Source organism: Bubalus bubalis, chromosome 18, assembly GCF_019923935.1.
Source record: "Bubalus bubalis isolate 160015118507 breed Murrah chromosome 18, NDDB_SH_1, whole genome shotgun sequence".
NCBI classification, from domain to species: Eukaryota; Metazoa; Chordata; class Mammalia; order Artiodactyla; family Bovidae; genus Bubalus; species Bubalus bubalis.
The window spans coordinates 3,426,704-3,449,222 of NC_059174.1; the positions used below are offsets into that span (position 1 = coordinate 3,426,704).

Genomic DNA, 22,519 nt, shown 5'->3' on the forward strand with positions numbered 1-22,519 from the left:
ATAAACCTATTTCCAAAATATCCAATTAAGAAAGACCTTAATGAAAGCCAATTACTCAATGCCCTAAATTTGCTCAATTTTATATTTGAGGTACTGAAATGTGTTTTAAATGAGTCACATTATATACATTAGTGCTAAAAATGGCACCCTCGTTCAATACCAATTTACCCACAGTAACACTTATGGGCAATTAACATTTCATTTTGCATGCTGCATTCATCAGTAATGTGCTTTTACTTATTGTAATGTTGAAAGAATGTAACTACATTTATAGTAAATGCCTTTTATTACTAATCAAGCTGGACTTTTGCTCAACAACAGACCTGGCACTTTGTATGGGGGTGATATGCCCATTCATGTACCAGTAGCAACTTTCAGAAGAATAAGCTGAAATGTGTACCAGGAGAGGAAATTAAATGTCTTGGTAGCATTTTAGGTTTAATTTGGAAACAGTGCAAGAAAGGATGGGTCTACATGAGAATGCTAGGTCTCTGTCCTTTATAAAATTTTATTTGCAATAATTTGAGAATTCCAGGAAAGCTGTAAAACTGGGACAGAAAGGAAAGTATTTACCCTTCCTTCAGCTTCCCTAATATGAGCAACTTACACAGTCAGACTTCAGTGATAAAAACAGGAAATTAACATTGAATATTAGCCTACAGATTCTTATGCAACTTCCTCTAATTTTCCCCCTATTCTATTTTTGCTCCAGTTTCTAGTCCAGGATCCCTGATTGCATGTAGCTGCTGTGTCTCTTTAATGCCCTTCCACCTGGGATGGCTCCTTGCTGCTGCTGCTGCTAAGTTGCTTCAGTCGTGTCCGACTCTGTGCGACCCCATAGACGGCAGCCCACCAGGCTCCCCTGTCCCTGGGATTCTCCAGGCAAGAACACTGGAGTGGGTTGCCATTTCCTTCTCCAATGCATGAAAGTGAAGTCGCTCAGTTGTGTCGACTCTTAGCGACCCCATGGACTGCAGCCAACCAGGCTCCTTCGTCCATGGGGATTTTCCAGGCAAGAGTACTGGAGTGGGGTGCCATTGCCTTCTCCTGGGATGGCTCCTTAGTCTGCTCTTAATCTTTCAAGACTGTGATGCTTCTGATTTCTTACAACACCTGATCATTTTATAGATACCACTCAATTTTGGTTTTCCTGGTTTTTCTTCTGATGAAATAGAACAGATGCATTTTTTGGCATGAAAATCACAGAAGCAATGTTGTGTCTGGCTCAGTTCATAGTATCATGGAGTACATGATATCAGTATGTCTCATTACTTGTGATATGGACCCTGGATTCTTGGTACATGTGGTGTCCTTTGAGTCTCTCCTTTGCAAAGTTACTTTTAGCCAAGGCTGATTTTTCCTTAAACTTTCACCCACTGATGCAGCATCCATTTCCGCATCTTGCCTCCTACTGTTATTACTGTGAAGTCTGCCTCATGGTGCTTTGTATTTCCTTCATTCCTTCCACATTTATTAACTTAGATCTTTCCCTAAGGAAGAGCTGCCATTCTCCACCATTTAAGTATTTAATTATTCATTGACATTAGTATGGACACACGCTAGTTTGTTTTATTCAGTGGGTCATGATCCAGTCCCATGACTATCTTCTTTGTTACTCAGATTGTTCCGTATTTGGCCTCCTTGGTGATGGTCTCCAGGTGAAGCTTATAGATGGTCACAGAGGATCATATGATCAAATCACTGTTATATATGAAATAGATAATCAACAAGGACTAACTGTGTAGCACAGGGAAGTGTGCTCAATATTTTGTAATTACCTATAAGGGAAAATAATCTGAAAATAAGTGTATTTTGGCAACCTTGAGTTTTCCCAAGGTAGGCACTTTAAGGGGAGCTAGCGCCATGGTAGGGATGTTAGAAACTGTTTAAGTGTTGGTTCAGGTCTTTCTAAAAAGAATGAGGCCTAGTGGAGAAGACGCAGAGCAGGAGCCTGCCTAGCCTTTGGATGAAGAGAGGCTCTCTGCTCCATACCCTCTGGCTCTTTGTCCCTTTGTTGGTGTTTTTGTTTGTTTGTTTGTTTGTCTTGTTCTGTTTTGGTCTAATTGACAAAAAAATATGATTTTATTCTGCAGACACTACATCTCTGAAGTTTCTCAATCTGTTTTTAAGAACATCTGTTTTGACACAAAGGTTTTTACCTCATCCTCAGGCGGGCAGGTTATGACCTGTGAGTGTGTGTCCACCACAGGGACCTCTGCAGCCGTGACTCCCATCTGCTTTCCTGGTTGCAATTGCACATCCCCATGGATGACTTGTATCTTCAGAGCATTTCAGTGGGTACAGTGCATTTGTCAAAGTGATTGAAGAGACCAAAAATTTTCCTCTAGGAAACATCTTTGTAAAGCACTATGTAAATATGGTGTTCTATAGATAATTAAAAATCTATCAATATTTGTAAATATATCTAGTGTATATATGTTTGTAACATGTGTATATATGCCTGTGTAGTTGATGTTGCTTGTGTGTGTTTATCTGCTTCTGGGTTTTATGTACTCTGTGTATGTTTTCTTGTACAGTCACTTGCCTGAATTATAAAAGACACTTTATACTTTGTTGTAAATTTTAAAAGGCAGATTATTTTCCAAGCAAGGCAGATTATTTTCCAAGCAAGATACATTGTAAAAACTTTGTGGAGTCATTTGGACTGCTAAATTCTCTAAGTTCCTCTCTGTTCCAAATTCACTTTATGTATAAATAACATGTATTCCAAAGCCACCTTATCACAGCCTCCTAGATGTCTTACAAATCCTAATGCTGCAAGTAACTTTCAACAGTACCTGTATAAAGGTACACAGGATACGTTAAGTTTGGCATTTATTAAGTCCTACATAGGTGTTAATTATTATGCATTTCACCTAAATCCAAACTGATTGGCTCATCAGTAATATGTAGGCAATAATTTTCACACATTTCATGTAAATAGAGAAACATTAATTACTTTACTACAAACAAAGCATACATTCCAAGAATCTTTTCCAAAGCAATTACCAATCAATTGGCAAAACAGGATTGGGACTCTGAAGGTGTCCATGACTTTGATCAACATTCTCTATGTATTAGATGGAGTAGTTCTCAACATCGGAAGAAAATAAGTCAGCTGTGGTTGCCCAGCCCCCAGGTCACGTGATTCTGGTTAAATGCGAACAGGAGGAATTTCAACTTTTAATCAACGTCTCCTCCGAGCTGGTAGAAGATGTCGTTAGAGTTGATAGTTTGAGGACTGTTAGGCTCTTTGCTTGTTGTCCAGAGGATGCAGTTGGGGAGGGCTGCTGGGAAAGGAGGTGGATTTGTGCGTAAAAAGTGTTAAAAAAAAAAAAAAAAAAGGTGTGAAAGCGTAAAGAGTGGCAGCCAGAGGCGCAAGCAGACACAGGGAGATGGAGGCGTCCAGAAGGTGGTGAAGGTGAGTCACCGTGGGATAGCAAGGTGAGTTCTCAGCCTCAGTAAGCCAGAAACCACCCAGCCTTCAGATCTTGACCTCATCTGATGCCGTGTTGAAGTTATTGACAAGGAAGTCATCTCAGTGTTGATTTCCTGAAAAGAAATAAACGTTTAAACTTATGTTTGCAAAACAAGTACTCGCTGCACACCGTATCACCTAAGCAAAAGCTAAAACATGAATATCTAAGTTTTTTTAACCAATGGCAATTTTCAAGTTAATTCTTCTAAATGTAAGTGACTGGATTTATTCATTCCTGGTTTATGATGTACACAGAAACCATGGGTTCATATTTGTCTATGACTTAAATAATTATTTTTTGCACACCATTTTCACTCTTCCATCTCTTTGTTCTTGAAGTTGAATAAAAGGCATAATGTGGTGTTCTTTCAATTCTATAATGTGACTCCTTTGAAGTTTGAGCAAAAGCCTAGTGTGCTAGTAGGCTGACTTCAATCCAGTTGAATATTCTCTGAGATTTAAAATGTATCAAGACCCTGGGAATTAAATACAAGTAGTGCTAATGTGAATATAAACAAAGATTTTCACCTGGGGAGGCGAACATGCTCTCAAAGTGGTGTAATAACAAAATATTCATTTTTTAAAAAAGATCTAACAAGTTAAATTATTTACTGTGATTTATTTGCACAATGAATACAGTTTTTAAAAAACTCATTTTTATTTGTTTTCATTGCTTTATTCCCCACTTGGCACATTGCTTTAGTTTTGTTTTCCAGTTTGTGCTTTAGTTAGTTTTGTTCTTAACTGGTAAATATAATTTTTGATTTCCTTTGTTCACCAGGTCAATCTACTGTACTTTAATTCAGTCAGACTGTTTTGACTTTGCTTATGGGTGTATATGTATATGTGTATATTCCATTACTTTAACTGTTATTTGCCTGATTTTTAACTTCCATTTGTCTTGGGTTCATCTTTGGTATCTCACTTTTGGGTATTTGTTTTAATCTCACTTAATGCCATAACAAACCACTTGTGGAATCATCAGAGAGGGAGCATGGACTCCAAGACCCTAGACTTCCAGAGAACTAACCCTAGGGGGTATCAAATAGTGAGAACTCACACAGAGGAAACCACTTGAATACAAGACCCAGCATCACCCAACCACCAGTAGCACCCTGTGCAGAACACCTCATCTAAACAACAAACAAAACAAAAATACAAACCGAATCATCAGCATACAGGATTACAACTCACTCAGCCTTGCCCATCAGGAGAAACAAACAAACAAGTGAGCACAAATCTCACCCTATTTGAAGCTTACACAAACCACTGGACCAACCTGAGGAGGGCAGAAACCAAAAGAAAGAATTCAACCTTGAAGCGTGGGAAATGGAGACCTCAAACACAATAAGTTAAAAAAAAAATAATGAAAAGGCCGAGAAATACTACACAAATGAAGGAACAAATTAGAAACACAGAAGTCCAAATAAATGAAGAGGAAATAGGCAAACTACCTGAAAAAGAATTCAGAATAATGATAGTAAAGATGATCAAAAACCTTGAAAACATAATGGAGAAAATGCTTGAATCAATTAACAAGATCTAGAAGAATTAAAGAATAAACATATAGAGACAACACGATTACTGAAATGAAAAATACTCTAGAAGAAATCAATAGTAGAATATCTGAAGCAGAAGAACAAATCAGTGAGCTGGAAGATAACTTGGTGGAAATAACTTCTGAAGAGCAGAATAAATTAAAATGAATGAAAAGAACTGAGGATAGTCTCAGAGACTTCTGGAACAATATCAAACACACTGACATTCAAATTACAGGGGTCCCAGAGCAGAGTAAAACAAAGTGTATGAGGAAATTTTTGAAGAGATTATAGTTGAAAATTTCCCTTACATGGAAAAGGAAATAGTCAAGTCCAAGAGCTGCAAAGAGTCCTATACAGGATAAACCCAAAGAGAAACATGCTAAGACACGTACTAATCAAATTAACAAAGACTAAACACAAAGAAAGAATATTAAAAGTGACAAGGGAGAAGCAATGAGTAACATACAAGGGAAACCCCATATGTTTAACAGCTGATCTTTCAGCAGAAACTCTGCAGGCCAGTAGGGAATGGCAGGATATATTTAAAGTACTGAAAGGGAAAAATCTACAACCAAGATTACTGTACTCAGCCAGGATCTCATTCAAAATTGATGGAAAAATAAAAAGCTTTTCAGACAAGCAAAAGTTAAGAGAATTCAGTACCACCAAACCAGCTTTACAACAAATGTTAAAGGGACTTATATAGTCAAGCAATACAAGAGAAGAAAAAATATCTACAAAATCAACCCCAAACAATTAAGAAAATGGCTGTGGGAACATATGTATATCAATAATTATTTTAAATGTAAATGGATTAAATGCTCCCACCCAAAGACACAGACTGGCTGAATGGATACAAAACCAAGACCCATATATATGCTGTCTATGAGAAACCGACTTCAGACCTAAAGACAGTTAAAGACTGAAAGTGAGAGGATGGAAAAATGTATTCCATGCAAATGGGAAGCAAAAGAAAACTGGAGGAGCAATCCTCATATCAGACAAAATAGACCTTAAAATAAAGAAGATTGCAAGAGATAAGGAAGGACACTACATAATGATCAAGAGATCAACCCAAGAGGAAGACATAACAATTGTAAATATCTATGCACCCAACATAGAAGCACCTCAGTATGTAAGACAAACACTAACAGACATAAAAGGAGAAATTAACAGTAGCACAGTAATGTAGGAGACTTTAACACCCCACTCACACCAATGGACAGAGCATCAAAACAGAAAATTATTAAGGAAACAGAAGCCTTAGATGATACATTAGATGAGATGGATCTCATTGATAACTTCAAGACATTCCATCCAAATGCAGAATACACTTTCTTCTAAAGTGCACATGGAACATCTTCCAGGATTGGCCACATCTTGGGTCACAAGTCAAACCACAGTAAATTTAAGAAGATTGAAATTGTATCAAACATCTCTGACCACAACGCTATGAGACTAAATATCAATGACAAGAAAAAAACTGTAAGAAACACAAAAACATAGAGATTAAACAATACATTCCTAAATAGCCAACAGTTTACTAAAGATCAAAAGGGACATAAAATTTTTTCTAGAAACAAATGACAATGAAACCATGAAAACTCAAAACCTTATGGGATGCAGCAAGCGAAGTACTAAGAGGGAAGTTTATAGCAATCCTACCTCAAGAAACAAGAAAAACATTGAACAGATTACCTAATTTTATGCCTAAAACAACTGACAAAAGAAGAACAAAAAACCCCCAAATTAGTAAAACGAAAGAAATCATAAAGATCAGAGCAGAAATAATTGAAAAAGAAATGAAACAATAGTGAAGATTAATAAAACTAAAAGCTGGTTCTTTGAGAAGATAAACAAAATTGACAAACCTTTACCAGACTCATGAAGAAAAAAGAGAGAAGAATCAAATCAACAAAATTAGAAATGAGAAAGGAGAGGTTACAACAGACAGTGCAGAAATACAAAGGATTATAAGAGACTATTATGAACAGCATAATGGCAATAAAATGGATAAGCTGGAAGAAATGGACAGATTCTTAGATAAGTTCAATCTTCCAAGACTGAACCAGGAAGAAATAGAAATTATGAACAGCCCAGGCACAAGCACTGAAATTGAAGCTGTGATCAAAAATCTACCAAAAAACAAAAGGCTGGTACCAGATGGCTTCACAGAATTCTATCAAACATTTAGAGAAGAGTTAATGCTTATCTTTCTAAAACTCAAAAAATTGCAGAGGAAGGAACACTTCCAAATTCATTCTATGAGGCCATCATCACCCTGATGTCAAAACCAGACAAAGAAAACACCAAAAAAGAAAACTATAGGACAATATCACTGGTGAACATAGATGCAAAATCCTCAACAAAATTTTAGCAAGCAGAATTCAGCAGCACATCAAATACCTCATACACCATGATCAAGTTGGGTTTATTCCAGGGATGCAACAATTCTTCAATATATGCAAATCAATCAATGTGATACACCATATTAACAAATTGCAAGATAAAAATCATATGATAATCTCAATAGATGCAGAAAAAGCCTTTGGCAAAATTCAGCACCCATTTATGATTAAAACTCTTTAAAAAATGGGCATAGATGGAACCTACCTCAACATAATAAAGGGCATATATGATAAGCCTACAGCAATAATTATTCTCAATGGTGAAAAACTGAAAGCATTCCTCCTAAGATCAGGAACAAGACAAGGGTGTCCACTTTCACCACTGTTATTCAACGTAATTCTGGAAGTCCTAGCTATAGCAACCAGAGAAGAAAAAGAAATAAAGGGAATCCAGATTGGAAAAGAAGTCAAGTTCCCAGTGTTTGCAGTTGACAAGGTACTATACATAGAAAACCCTAAAGATAGTATCAGAAAACTACTAGAGCTAATCCATGAATTTCGCAATGTTACAGGATACAGAATCAATACACAGAAATCACTTACGTTTCTATATACTAACAATGAAAAATCAGAAATAGAAATTAAGGAATCAATCCCATTCACCATTGCAACAAAAAGAATATCTAGAAATAAGCTTACCTAAGGAGTCAAAAGAACTGTACCCAGAAAATTATGAGATGCTAATGAGAGAAATCAAAGGCAACACAAACAGATAGAGAGATATTCCATGCTCCTGGGTAGGAAGAATCAATATTGTGAAAAGGACTGTACTACCAAATGCAATCTACAGATTCAATGCAATCCCTATCAAATTACCAATGACATTTTCCACAGAACTAGAACAAAACATTTCACAATTCAAAGGAAACACAAAAGACCCCAAATAGCCAAAACAGTCTTGAGAAAGAAGAATGGAGCTGGAGGAATCAACCTTCCTGACTTCAGATTATACTACAAAGCTTCAGTCATCAAGACAGTATGGTACTGGCACAAAAACAGAAATATAGCCCAATGGAACAGATAGAAAGCCCATAAATAAACCCATGCACCTATGGTTGCCTTATATTTGATAAAGGAAGCAAGAATATACAACAGGACAAAGACAGCCTCTTCAATAAATGGTGCTGGGAACACTGGACAGCTACACATAAAAGAATGAAATTAGAACACTTCCTAACACCATACACAAAGATACACTCAAAATGGATTAAAGACCTAATTGTAAGACCAGAAACTATAAAACTCTTAGAGGAAAACATAGGCAAAACGTTTGATGACACATATCAAAGTAAGATCCTCTATGACCCACCTCCTAGAGTAATGGAAATAAAAACAAAAGTAAACAAGTGGGACCTGATTAAACTTAAAAAGTTTTGCACAGAAATGGAAACTATAAGCCAGGTGAAAAGACAACCCTGAGACTGGGAGAAAATAATAGCAAATGAAACAACTGACAAAGGATTAATTTTGAAAATAAACAAGCAGCTCATACAACTCAATACCAGAAAAACAAAATGAAAAAGTGGAAAAAAGACCTAAAGAGACATTTCTCCAAAGAAGACGTAGAGATGGCTAACAAACACCTGAAAAGATGCTCAACATCGCTCATTATTAGAGAAATGCAAATGAAAACTACAATGAGATACCACCTCACACCAGTCAGAATGGCCATCATCAAAAAGTCTACAAGCAATAATTGCTGGAGAGGGTGTGGAGAAAAGGGAATGCTCTTGCATTGTTGGTGAGAACATAAATTGATACAGCCACTATGGAAGATGGTATGATTCCTTCAAAAGCTAGGAATAAAAGCACCATATGACCCAGCAATCCCACCCCTAGGCATATACGCTGAGGAAACCATAATTGAAAAAGACACATGTATCCCATTGTTCATTGCAGCACTGTTTACAATAGCTAGAACATGGAAGTGACCTAGATGTCCATCATCAGATGAATGGATAAAGAAGTAGTGGTGCATATACACGATGGAATATTACTCAGCCATAAAAAGGAACACCTTTGAGCCAGTTCTAATGAGGTGGATGAATCCAGAAGTCAGAAAGAGAAAGATAAATATCGTATTCTAACATATATATATGGAATCTAGAAAAATGGTACTGAAGAATTTATTTACAGGGCAGCAGTGGAGAAATAGACATAGAGAATAGACTTATGGACATGGGAAGAGGGGAGGAGAGGGTGACATGTATGGAAAGAGTAACATGGAAACTTACATTACCGTATGTAAAATAGATAGCCAACGGGAATTTGTTGTATGACTCGGGAAACTCAAACAGGGTCTCTCTATCAACCTAGAGGGGTGGGATGGGGAGGGAGATCAGAGGGAGGCTCCAAAGGGAGGGGATATATGTATCATTTCAGTTCAGTCACTCAGTTGTGTCCAACTCTTTGCGACCCCATGGACTGCAGCACGCCAGGACTCCCTGTCCATCACCACCTCCCAAAGTTTATTCAAACTCACGTCCACTGAGTCAGTGATGCCATCCAACCATCTCATCCTGTCGTCCCTTTCTCCTCCTGCCTTCAATCTTCCCAGCATCAGGGTTTTTTTCCAATGAGTCAGTTTTTGCATCAGATGGCCAAAGTATTGGAGTTCCAGCTTCAGCATCAGTCCTTCCAATGAATATTCAGGACTGATTTCCTTTAGGATGGACTGGTTGGATCTCCTTGCTGACCAAGGGACTCTCAAGAGTCTTCTCCAACATCACAGTTCAAAAGCATCAATTGTTCCGTGCTCAGCTTTCTTTATAGTCCAACTCTCACATCCATACATGACTACTGGAAAAACCATTGCTTTGACTAGACAGACTTTTGTTGGCAAAATGATGTCTCTACCTATGGCTTATTCATGTTGAGGTTTGACAGAAAACAACAAAATTCTGTAAAGCTATTATCCTTCAATAAAAAAGTTAAAAAAAAAAACCTCATTTTTAAAAAGAAGCTAAAGTCCAATACCAAATTATGTTTTCCAAAGGTATTTGGAAAATGGGAATTCTCAGTAACATAAATTAGAATTTATAGGGCTTCTGACTGTTAAGCCAGTGGTGAATCTATGTACTTGCTATGTTCTCAAAACAAGATTCTCCGCCTCCCCACCAAGAAAAAAAAATATCTCACCCAAACTGAGAATTTTAAAATGTGTTGCAAACAAATCTGTTGTGATGTAAAATAAAAACACATTGAAGCTAATGGAAACTCGGATGCCTATTTCAAAAGGTAGGAAGCAATATTTAATACACTCAGTTTTGTCAAAGTGGTCTCATCATTAGAATCATGGGAATCTCTTTTGTGATAATTATTGTTCTTATTCCTTGTAATAGTAAAACCAAAGCATCTTAAAGGCAGAAGATAATTATATTTTAGATCAATTGCTTTTTAATTGCTATACATCTATCGTGATGAGTGTATCGGTAAGTGTTTTAAATGTAAAACTGGATCTTGAGAGATGTGAGAGTGGTGACTTGAGAAGAAATTTCATGAGAATAGTAAACTGTATGGGAGTATGAAGGTATGTAGGGGAAGAGGAGAGAACCAGCAGATAAAACAGAAGTAGAACAGCTGGAAATTATTGATTAGTTTGTTTACTTTGCCTGGTGTGGCTCCCAAAAATCACTGTGAAGTTAAGACTTAAAAGAAATGAACACACATTTTAAATGTATGAAATGCAAATAGTGGGTGCTCAGGGAAATCTGAAGGGGGAGTTGTCAATCTGAACTTGCGCATAGAGCACCATGAATCTTGTTAAATCCCTTTTTGATTCAGACACTCCTGGCTTTACCCTGAGAGTCTGCATTTCTTTTCTGCTTCCACCGGTGCCATGGTTGCTGGTTCATGGACCACATTTTGAATATTGAGGTTTTAAACAGAGTGTGTACACCCATGAGTGGTTTTTGAACAAACAGTTGGGAGGGAACACAAAGAAGTATCAGAATCCTGTCAACACTCCTTAGGAAATTTTGTTGAAATAAATGCTTTTTGAGATGCTATATCCTTTCTCTCATGAGGCTTTGCATCAGGAAGAGCAGAGTTCAGATCGACATTTAAGTCTCCAAATCCTGTCAATGCTGCTCAGTGGAAAAACAGGTAAGTGTAAATACTAATAGATGGTCAGGTAGAATCTGGGGGGGAAGAAGATTTAAACTAGACATGTTATTAAATATTTAGACTAACACGCCTTGGGATTTTAGGTCTTGGAAATTCCCAGGCAGAATGAATTTGGGAGTGATGGGTGTCATTTCACTCAATGGGAAGTTGCTGCTGTAGCTTGATTTGCTCCTGCCTTACATTCTGTCTGCCTGGGAGACCAAGCACAGAGAGTTTTCTCAGCAAATCGTGTTACAGTTTGAACAGATGTGAAAGTCTTGACATTTTATGACATATAAACATTTGTTTTGAAAAAAATGTTTATTTTTTTCTGCCAAAACTAAACCCAAGGCACAGAGTTTCCGCCTCTCTCAGCTGGAGACTTAGTTCATGTTGGTCATTACTGCACATATTTATGAATCTTGGTTCTCTTGTGAAACATCAAAAATTCATGGATAGAAGTACAGATTTTTAAAATGTATCAGAATGAGCAAGGTAATAGTGTCTTAACATGAAGAGACCTTTGTCCCTGATTTCCTGACATTTGTGTAGTATTTTCCTTCTGGGTGTGACAGTCCTTGAATGGATGTTGTTTCCTCTGACCTTTCAAAGGTTAGCCATGTGTAAGATTCAGGAGTGCGTGCACACACACACACACACACACATCTGGTTTACCATTTCTCAAAGAATTCTTTAACTTAGGACTTTACAAACTAACAGGTAATTAGCTAAGAAATACTTTGTGTCATCGGTGATAGGTGATGGATGGGTATATTTGCTGAGAGACCTCTGCGATACATTTATACTCCTGAAGTCTCGTAAAGTGATGACCACATGCTGCTCCCAGCGAGGAGCTAGTGCAGCTCCCCCAGGGCCCTTCATGGTTGTCCTTTCTTAAATCTTGGCCCATTCTCAAGTAAGTCCCATTCTGGTACTTAACTCCTGGCCACAGGTTCTTGCACAACTTCTGTATTTTCTCTGTGCTTGACCATCACTCTGTTCGATCATTTATCCCCCCAAAATAAAAGATTTTAAAATTTTGTATTATTTATTTTGCCTCTTTAAAAAAATTACAGTATAGGTTATTCACAATAATTCAAGTGTACAGCAAAACATTTCAGTTATATATATATTATTTTTTGGATTCTTTTCAATTTAGGTTATTACAAGATACTATAGTTCCCTATGCTATACAGTAGGTCCTTGTGTGTCTATTTTATATATAGTAGTGTGTATCTGTTAATTCCCAGTTCCCAATTTATCTTCTCCCTGTTTCTCCTTTGATAACCATAAATTTGTTTTCTATATCTGTATTTGTTTTGTAAATAAGTTCATTTGTATCATATTTTAGATTCCACACATAAGTGATATATAATATTTCTCTTTGTGTGTATGTACATATAATATTTATATAGTAGAATATTACTCAACTATAAAAAAGGACAGTCGCTCCATCTGAAGCAACATGGGTGGACCTGAAGATTATCATATTAAGTGAAGTAGTCAGACAGAGAAAGACAAATATCATATCCCCTTCTTTTAAAAGTCCTCTATGAATTCCATAGGCCGGCTGTATATCCTTGCACCTCAGTTTTCCTGGGATTCCCAATTTGTGCTGTATTCTCTATTTGTTCCCACAATCATCTTGGCTAACTCTCTATGTTGAGCCATTTTCACTTTTTGGCAGTTTCTGAAGTTTTGGGGAATTTTTTAAAAGTCCAAAAGCTTAGCCTGTACTCTGGAACAATTAAATCAGAATCCTTGGGGTGGGATTCTGGTATTTTGATGCATTGGTATTTTTTAAAAAACTCTTTGAGAGATTCCAACATGTAGCCAAGTACAGCCCCTGTTCTGAGGGACCACACACACACACACCCCATCGCTATTGTCAGGGGTCACATTGGCTGTCCTCTGTGGAACCTCTTGAGCGACAGGCAGTGGTTTTCTCTGCGCACCCAGCCTGCAAGCCAGTTGGAGCCCACAGAGGCCACTATAATTCCTGACAACCCTAGACCTCTCTGGATGGATCTGCCTCCCCTTGTATTGCTCTGCAGTCATTTCCTGACCTAGAGAGAGGCTCCAAGTTTTCAGTTGAAATAATTGCACTTAGGGGGCATATGGAAAGCTGTTCTTCTAAGATAATAGAACAAATCTTATGTCTCTGGTCTTCCATTTTCTCTTGAAACTTTTTCCTTTTGCCAAAAACATTGTGCCAAACTTACAGCCGTATTTTTCAACCAAAGGTAGCAGGAACCTCCCACAGAGAAACAAACTAAGTCATTTTTCCACCCACTAGAGTAAATTAAAATAAGACCATTTAGTGAGGCTTCTATTTAAAGGTACTTTTTTCTATTTGTGTTTCATGAGAAAAAAAATAGGCAATTTATCTATGCCCCTTAGTTCAGATCATTTATTTGGAAGTTTTACCATGTATTCTCCCATCACTCATTGGAAATAAACCTGCCACACCGAGAAGATTGCCTAACTCTGCTGTTGGACTTTAATCTGAGTCTGGCTTGTCTTTATATCTACAAGTGTTGCCCCATTGGAAAATCTCAGTAAATGCTTCTCACAAGAATTTCTACTGATCCTAAATTTGGTTAGGAATTTGCAATTCATTCTGATTTTTTTTTTTTTTTTGGTATAATCAGTGGATATGGTGAGCGAGACGCTTGCTTGAAGATGTGTGAATTACATTGCTTTTGCTTTCCTGATATGTTGCTGTGCAGAATTGATTAGGTTTCTGGCAGTAACAAACATGGCGTGTGATAGATGCTTGATAAGCATGTTAGGCCAAAGGCCAGGAAGAACACAGAAGATGGAGGAGATACCGTGATTCCACCTGAGGCTTCACTTCCAGCTGGCCCCTGATGGGTGGATGGGATTTGCACAGCAGGAAAGTAGTGGAAGAGAGAGAATCAGGAATGAATGTGGCGGTGCTGGGGAGGTGGGGGAGGGCGTGGGGTGTTGAGTCAGTTCCCCTTTCATTATGTGCAGATGTGGAGAAATTGGATAAATGAAAAGGGAGATGAAAATTGTACAATTTCAGTCATTTCCTCAGCAGTCATCTCTCCGAAGGTTGGTTCTGTAGCTACTGGCAGGTGGCCAGCTTGCTAAGTCCTCTTAAATTGACAGAGAAGCCAGATAAATATCCACTCTTGGCAGCACTTCCCTGACAGATGGTCTGGCATTCACGGTGTAATCGGAGGCAACAATGGTCGCGCTAAAAACTCTCCAGCCTAGCATCTCCTAGTTACCGCGTGCAATATATAACTAGGATTTCAATGTGCTAGCAGTTACCGTGGTGGAAACAAGGGAGATGAAACTGCATATAATAACCAAGAAGTTGCATCCCCATCCAAGGGGGTGAATGTTTCTGATGGGGGTGCATATAAAGCTACTTTTCAGACTTAAAGTGCAAAAATAGAAGAAAGTGGGCATAGTTGTTATTGTTGGTTATTTTTTCATCCAAATGAATGCTGACGGTACATTTGTGACCCCCAGATGAAGTGGAAAATTCATGAGCTTCTAAGAAATGTCCTTCGGTAGCTTTTCAAGTCTTTTGGTCAGCAGATTGGGTTTCAGTGCCAAGAAAAAGTCAGATATCTTGTAGTTTGTTCAGTCACTCAGTCATGTTCGACTCTTTATGACCCCATGGACTGCAGCACGCCAGACTTCTCTGTCCTTCACTATCTCCTGGAGTTTGCTCAACCTCATGTCCATGGAGTCAGTGATGACATCCAAGCATCTCATCCTCTGTCACCCCCTTCTCCTGCCCTCAATCTTTCCCAGCACAAGGGGCTTTCCAGAGGATGGCTATAACTGTTTGTATCACTATTTTCTTTTTCTTTTTTTTAATTTTATTTTATTTTTAAACTTTACATAACTATTTTCTGACGCTCGCCATGCCCTGTACAAGGATAAAGGACAGTGTGGCGCAGTAATGGCAATGTGTCCTGGGGAATTAGTGGCTGAAGCTAGAAAGTCACTTAAACTGGGTCGTTGCTCATGGCACTACTACTCAACGTCAGTTGCCATTTCTCTTAATGAAACCCCTCCATTGCTAATCTGATTTTGAAGAAGCTATTGTGATTTACCAAAATTACTTATTCCAGTTCCCTACAGAATGTCTTAGCAACTTAAAAAATAAAAGAGATAATCTGAAGAGGAGACTATCAGCTGTAATTATATCGAAGAATGTGAATAAATGCCTTGCAATAGTGAAGATGTTAATGAAGACGGTAGGGTTGATGCCTAAATTAAGATTTTAAGGAGGAAAGTATGGGACTTCATCAGAAATAGAGTAGACTAAGGAAAAGAATTATCGATGCTTCCAAACCCTTGAGAGTCATGAAGCCATCTATTACCACGGTTGCCAATATCGTCAGTAGAAACTGTTTGAGACCTGTAGCCATAGAATAATTACAGTCTTCCTCCTGTTTGAAAGGAGGTCGTGATCGATGGTAGAATCCATAACTTTATTTCAGTTTTAGCTAAGAAGCAGATTGTACCTCTTTTTGTCCATAGGTCTAATTATTTGTTTCCAAAAAAAAATGTTGCTTTATATTGATATTTTTGTTTCCACTGTCTATTAAAGAGAAATTAAAGAAGGGATAAATTTCTCTGTGTCCCCACAATAGATTTATACCTAAGAAGAAAATCCATCCTAGGATTCTCAATTTCTGAGTTAAATAATACAAAGTCATTTATAAAGGGACCTTATCCCAAAGAGATAAGGGGTCCTCCAAGCTCTGCTTCTTCCTGGTTCTTTCACAATCTATGTAAAAGGGTGCTTCTTATTGCTGAACAAAAAGGTACTGATCACTGAACCCAGGCCAGGCTCTGTTTGTTTTTTTATTATTATTATTTAACTGGAGGAAAATTGCTTTACAATATTTTGTTGATTTTTTCCATACAGCAGCAAAACCAGCCATAATTATACATATCTCACCTCCCTCCCTCGCCTTCTCCCCTCCCCTCGCCCCGAGTGTCAGGCTGAGCTCTTTGTACTGCACAGCAACCTCTCACCAGCTAGCCATCTTACACATGGTAGTGAGTATGGGTCAGCACTGCTCTCTCCATTCACCCCACTCTCTCCTTCCCTCACTGTGTCCACAAGTCCCTGCCCAAATCTGCATCTCCATTCCTAGAGCCCGTTATACAGAGTGAGGTAAGTCAGAAAGAGAAAAACGTCATATAGTAACACATACACATACGGAACCTAGAAAAATGATAGTGATGAACCTATTTGCAGGAGAGGAATGAAGATGCAGATAGAGGCTCTGTTTTAGATAGTGGAGATACTAGATCATTTTGGGGGAATGCTTCAGGGAAGTTTCAAGAAAGCAGGGCTTTGCTCTGGCTTGGATGCTGTCAAGAAATGCAGGGAATTCTGTGTTTGTGAATCTTAATCTTACCTAGGAGTGAAGAATAAGGACTTTGCTGGCAGTCCAGCAGTTAAGAGTTCACACTTCCAGGACAGGTGAGTGGGTTTGATCCCTGGTCAGGGAACTAACAGGCTTCCCAGGTGACTCAGTGATAAAGACTCTGCCCGCAATGCAGGAGACCTGGGTTTGATCCTTGGTTTGAGAAGATCCCCTGGAGAAGGAAAGGCAACCCGCTCCCGTATTCTTGCCTGGAGAATCCCATGGACGGAGGAGCCTGGTGGGCTCCAGTCCATGGGGTCGCAAAGAGTCAGACACGCCTGAGCCACTGAGTGCACACACATACACACACACACAGGGAACGAAGATCCCATGTCATGGGGTGGCCAAAACAAGTTAAAAAAAAAAGGAGTGAGGCCAGGGCTGGGATAAGCAAAGAAGCAGGAATCATCCATTTCAGCAGGGAGGGAGGGGAGTTGGGATCTTTCTGGTTTGCAGTGTTTTCTGTCTGTGCTTAGGCACCACAGCAAAGTAGTATTTGGGGGTCACATTTTCTCACAGTCACAAGGGGCCTTGTCTGAGGCTGGTGTCCTGTGAAACAGCTGATATTGGCCAAGGGAACATCAAGGCTCAGCTGTAAAGTCAAACCAGCTCCAGAAAAGCTGTTCTCACTGATGGATGACATGAAGTGTGGAATGGAAAACAGGGCAGAGATACCAGAGTGACAGTACTGCTGTAGATCGGGCGGACAGAGGGCTTCCCTGGAGAGGCGATACTTGAACTGACAACGTGCCGTGTGGCTAATTCCAGGGATCATAGGATAATTCCAGGCAGTGGAGGAGCAGATGCAAAGGGCCTGGGGCAGGAAGGAGTGTAAACACTCTGGTTGCAGGCACAGCCATGGAGCAGTGGTGGGAACTGTTGATAGGCAGTGGTGGTGGAGACTGCAATCGCAACAGAACCGAGGCACGCTGCTCATAAGACAGCAGCTGCGATGGACTGAGTACCTATTTTGAATGCATGTAACTTTTTTCACTTTATCCTTAATAAATTGATATGTTTCATAAATGAAAGTAAGGTGCAGTACAGTACATAAAATACACTCAAGTGGATGGTAACTCACATACATGTGTCCTTTTTTTCTGTTGCTATGTAGTAAATCACCCTAAAAGTTCACATTGGCTTGTTGTCTTAAGCTGCTGTTTTATTTCTGTGAGTCAGGAACACGGGTACAGATTCTCTGCTTCAGGGTCTCTCCCAAGCCTCAGTCAAGATGCCAGAGACTGAGGTCTCAACCTGAAGGCTTGAGTGGGGAGGGGTGTCCTTCCAAGCTCATTTATATGCTGTTGTTAGGATTCAACTGAAGGGTTGTTGGGCGAGTGGGTCTCAGTTCCTCACGGGCCGTTGGCTGCAGACTGCCCTCCGCTAGGAGCCACGTGGCTTTTCTCTCCTTGGTGGTGTTGGTTTAGTCACTAAGTCATGTCCAACTCTTGTGACCCCATGAATTATAGCCCTCCACGTTCCTGTCCATGGGATTCTCCAGGCAAGAGTACTGGAGTGGGTTGCCATTTCCTTCTCCAGGGTATCTTCCTGATCCAGGGATCGAAACTGGGTCTCCCGCACTGCAGGCAGACTCTACCATCTGAGCCACCAGGGAAGCCCAAAAACAAAGAGTGGTAAAACACTTCTAAAATTGCATTTAGGGCAATTGTATTGAGATTAATTAAGGTTTGGTTTACGACCCAGAGTCCACAAGTAAAATATTACCCAGTCTGACAATTTAGGGGAAAAGTAAAGATTCAAGAGTTCAAAATATAGGGGAGTCAGTTTTTAAAAAGCTAGGGATTAGAGTCAAAAGAGCTGATACGTTTGATTTAATTCTCTACCTTGAAAAACCCACAGGGCCCTATTTATCTGCAGCCCATGGCTATGTCTTCTGTCTGTTATGACCCTCTCAGATCTGAAGTTTATTCAGCTCCTATGGCAGGTTATCTTCCAGAGATTTTTCTCTGGGATACAGGTATTTTTATTTCCACAAATGCCGAGTCGTCAGTGGTCCGCGTTACCTGACCAAGACCACACAGAATGTATTGACTGTGTCTGAAAGGAAAAAGAAGAAAATTGAGTCATAGACTAAAACTTGTCTGAACATCATTGATGCTGGTGCCAAATTGAGGATTGAAGGTAAACGACCTGAACCTTTAATATTTCATGATCTTAAACAGATGAAAGGTTATTAGGGCAGGTGCTAGAATAAAGCACGTAAATTCAAGATGAGGAGTGACGGTCAGCACCAGGCCAGGTGAAGTTTTCAGGCTATTAAAATTCTCTTTGGTATGCACCCTGCATCCCAGCCTGCCTTCAGTCTCCGCGGCATTTAAGCTGGGGATTCCTCTCCACTAGAATTAAACAGTCACAGCTGAGGCTAAGGCAGGCACTCTGTGTACAGCACACACCCACAGAAACAGCACACCGCGTGCCTCACACCTCCCTTTACCTTCTCCCCCGCCACGCCTTCCCCCAAACATGCCTGCTCTCCACCCCCACCCCCGAGTCCCCATATATGTCTGTGCGTGTGCATGTGTGTGTGGACACACACATACTTGTGGCCCTCACAACTTCCCAAATCCTATTTCACATGCTGCCCTCAAATGTCCAAATCCCCCCACTCATCCCTCACACAAGCCTCCCTCATGAACACCCCTAATTCACACCTTTCTCCATGCGTGTATTCCCTGCAAGTGTCTCCCCTACACATCCCCACCCAGAGACACCCACACACACTCACTTCATACGTGCCTTCACTATCTGACATACCCCTCTCGCACTTCCATGTACTCCCAACATGCACACCTGTGAACACGCATGCATACGTTCTGATGCACGACAGTAAGATTTAACAGGCTTTTTAGGAAAATTCAGTAAATTCAAAACTACGTATTTCATGAAATTAAAAAGAATCATGAGTAACACAGATTATACAAGTAGGTCATCTTTTTTCTTTGCTTTTACCCATTTTAGAAGTTAGGCTAAAGCCATATGTACTGAATGTCACACATATTCAATAAAACTAAGCTTCTCCAGTATGCAGTTAAATTAGCTTTTCAGCTGCACATAAAAATAAGGGCTATGAAACTACCTTGTCAGCGATGGTTTTATAGAATGCTCTGTCCACGTGAAAGTTAATGCTCCTTGGATTGACATACGGAACTAATTTGATGGATGTATGTTCAAATGAAATATGTCTCAATGATTCACAGGCTGGGTAACACTGAGAGACTAGCTGGTTGGATGGAAATTTTTTTGTATAAATCAAATTATTTTTATGATGGAAGTACTTAGGGACCAGCACTGGAAAGACTTGGAAATTGAGACTGTGAAGATAATGTTTATTTTAAAAGACAAATAGCACTGCCAGTTTGACTTGTATTTATTAAAGTTTACACAATAATACTAGATACAGCTACAATTCTGTGGTTACACCTGTGTTAGGTTCTCGTGGAAGAATGCATTGATTTCGTGTAGAAGCCTGTATTTATGTGTTTCATGAGCAGTGTTTATGCTGTTCTCTGAGTACCTTGTTGCTATGATTTGCATAAAGTGGAAGTGATCTTACCATACACATTCTTTCTAAAGACTATGCTGTTGTTGTTTTTCAGTTCCCAGTTGTGACCGACTCTTTGCGACCCCGTGGGCTGTAGCATGCCAGGCCTCCCTGACCCTCACCATCTCCTGGAGTCTGCCCAAGTTCATGTCTGTTGCATCAGTGATGCCGTCCAGCCATCTCCTCCTCTGACGCCCTCTTCTCCTTCTGCCCTCAATCTTCCCCAGCATCAGGGACTTTTCCAGTGAGTGTCTGTTCACATCAGGTAACCAAAATACTGGAGTTTCAGCTTCAGCATCAGTCCTTCCAGTGAATATTCAGGGTCGATCTCCCTTAAGATTGACTAAAGACTTTACAACTTGCAAATTGGAGTGTTTTGGAAGGTAACAACTCTTCCATAGATAGAACACAGGCATGAAAAACAAACAAACAAACAGGAATGTCTTCTATTCTCTAGAATTCCCTGTGGAGTATGAGAAATTAGATCTCTACTGAAAGACATAATCTCAGGAGACATTTTACTAAATTCTCACAATACATCAGTGTGTCTGATGAAGACAAACTGGCTTACAGCTGAGTTAATTGAAATCATGCAGCTCTTTCTTTAGTTCTGATTTTTGGCCATTAACCAAAGTCATATTAATGAGTCCCAGTGATGAGTACCAATGGAAGTCAGATTATTTACATGTGATGTTATAATTGTTAGAGATATCTCCAAAATAGTGTATATTCATGTGAAAAATTATAATAATTATTAGCCTGCCATGAAAGCATGTTATTTAATGTAATAAGCTGCCCTTTCACATAATATTTTGATTATCTGTATATCAGTATTATTCATACTGCCTAAGGGGGCTGCTGACCCACATTCTAGATGAGTTTGCTGGAAGGCTTTATCAGGGATTCAGTTTTCAACAACAAAGTGCTTGGTTAAAAGGTAGAAATTAAATTTACCAACACAATGTGGGAGGGTTACTTGCCGGCTTGCTCAGTCATGTCTGAATCTTTGCAACCCCGTGGACTGCAGCCCACCAACAGCTCCTCTGTCCATGAGATTTTGGGTTGCCATTTCTTCCTTCAGGGGATCTTCCTGACCCAGGGATCAAACCCGCATCTCTTGTGTCTCTTGAATTGGCAGGTAGATTCTTTACCAGTTCACCTCTAGGAAGCCCAGGAGGGTTACTTATAAAGATGCAAAAATTTCATTGCAGAGAACAGAAAATGGATAGAGCTAGAACTGAATATCCTGTACACACAAACCAATAAACATTTCCACTTAGCTGTAAGTAAGGCTTAAGAGCATCCGTGTTAGAGAGGACCTAAGTGTTTCCATTTGCCAGATTATCTCAAAATAGTCCCTAAATCTTTTTGGCACAGAGTGGCAGAAGTCAGACCAACAACTGTTTGAAAACCAGTTGGGGGAAAAAAGAGAACTTAACTGTCAGAGTGGGTTCTCAAACAACGCAGAGTCTGGCAGTCCCGTGATTAGGACCCCGCACATCCACGGCCAAGGGCCTGAGTTCCGTCTCTGATCTGGGAGCTAAGATCACATAAGCCACAGGGCCAAAAAAACCAAACCAAAAATAAACAACAACCAAAAAAACCCCAATACAAGGTATCATGTATACCACCTGTTTTAATCTAATTGGCATGCAGTCTATATCAGCAACATAGAAATGTAATCTTGGGGGACACATTATTTAATTTATATCATGTTAAATTGACACTGGATTGTTTCTAATGATATTAATTGACTTTGCAAAAAGAATTAACTAATCCAAAAAAAATGTATCCCACAATCGGGTTAGCATTATTAAACACAGCCACAATTCATGACTTATGCTGTACAGATGTATCAGGGGGTGATGTATGTGTGTATGTAGTCATATAAATTTGAAGCACAAAATATTTCTTGTTCAAAACATTTTTAAACTGTTACACTTTTATTCAAAATAAATAAATATCTTCCATTAGGTGTACTCTTTATCTGGATATGACAT

The 22,519-nt window shown here is 39.3% G+C and overlaps 1 long non-coding RNA gene across 1 annotated transcript; it reads left to right on the forward strand.

The window, feature by feature from the left end:
* Nucleotides 1-962: 962 nt before the first annotated feature.
* Nucleotides 963-20,622, forward strand: LOC123330264. The gene is made up of 3 exons (XR_006546051.2): nt 963-3,444; nt 11,453-11,531; nt 20,575-20,622. It is a non-coding gene; the product is annotated as an uncharacterized LOC123330264 (long non-coding RNA).
* Nucleotides 20,623-22,519: the final 1,897 nt, after the last annotated feature.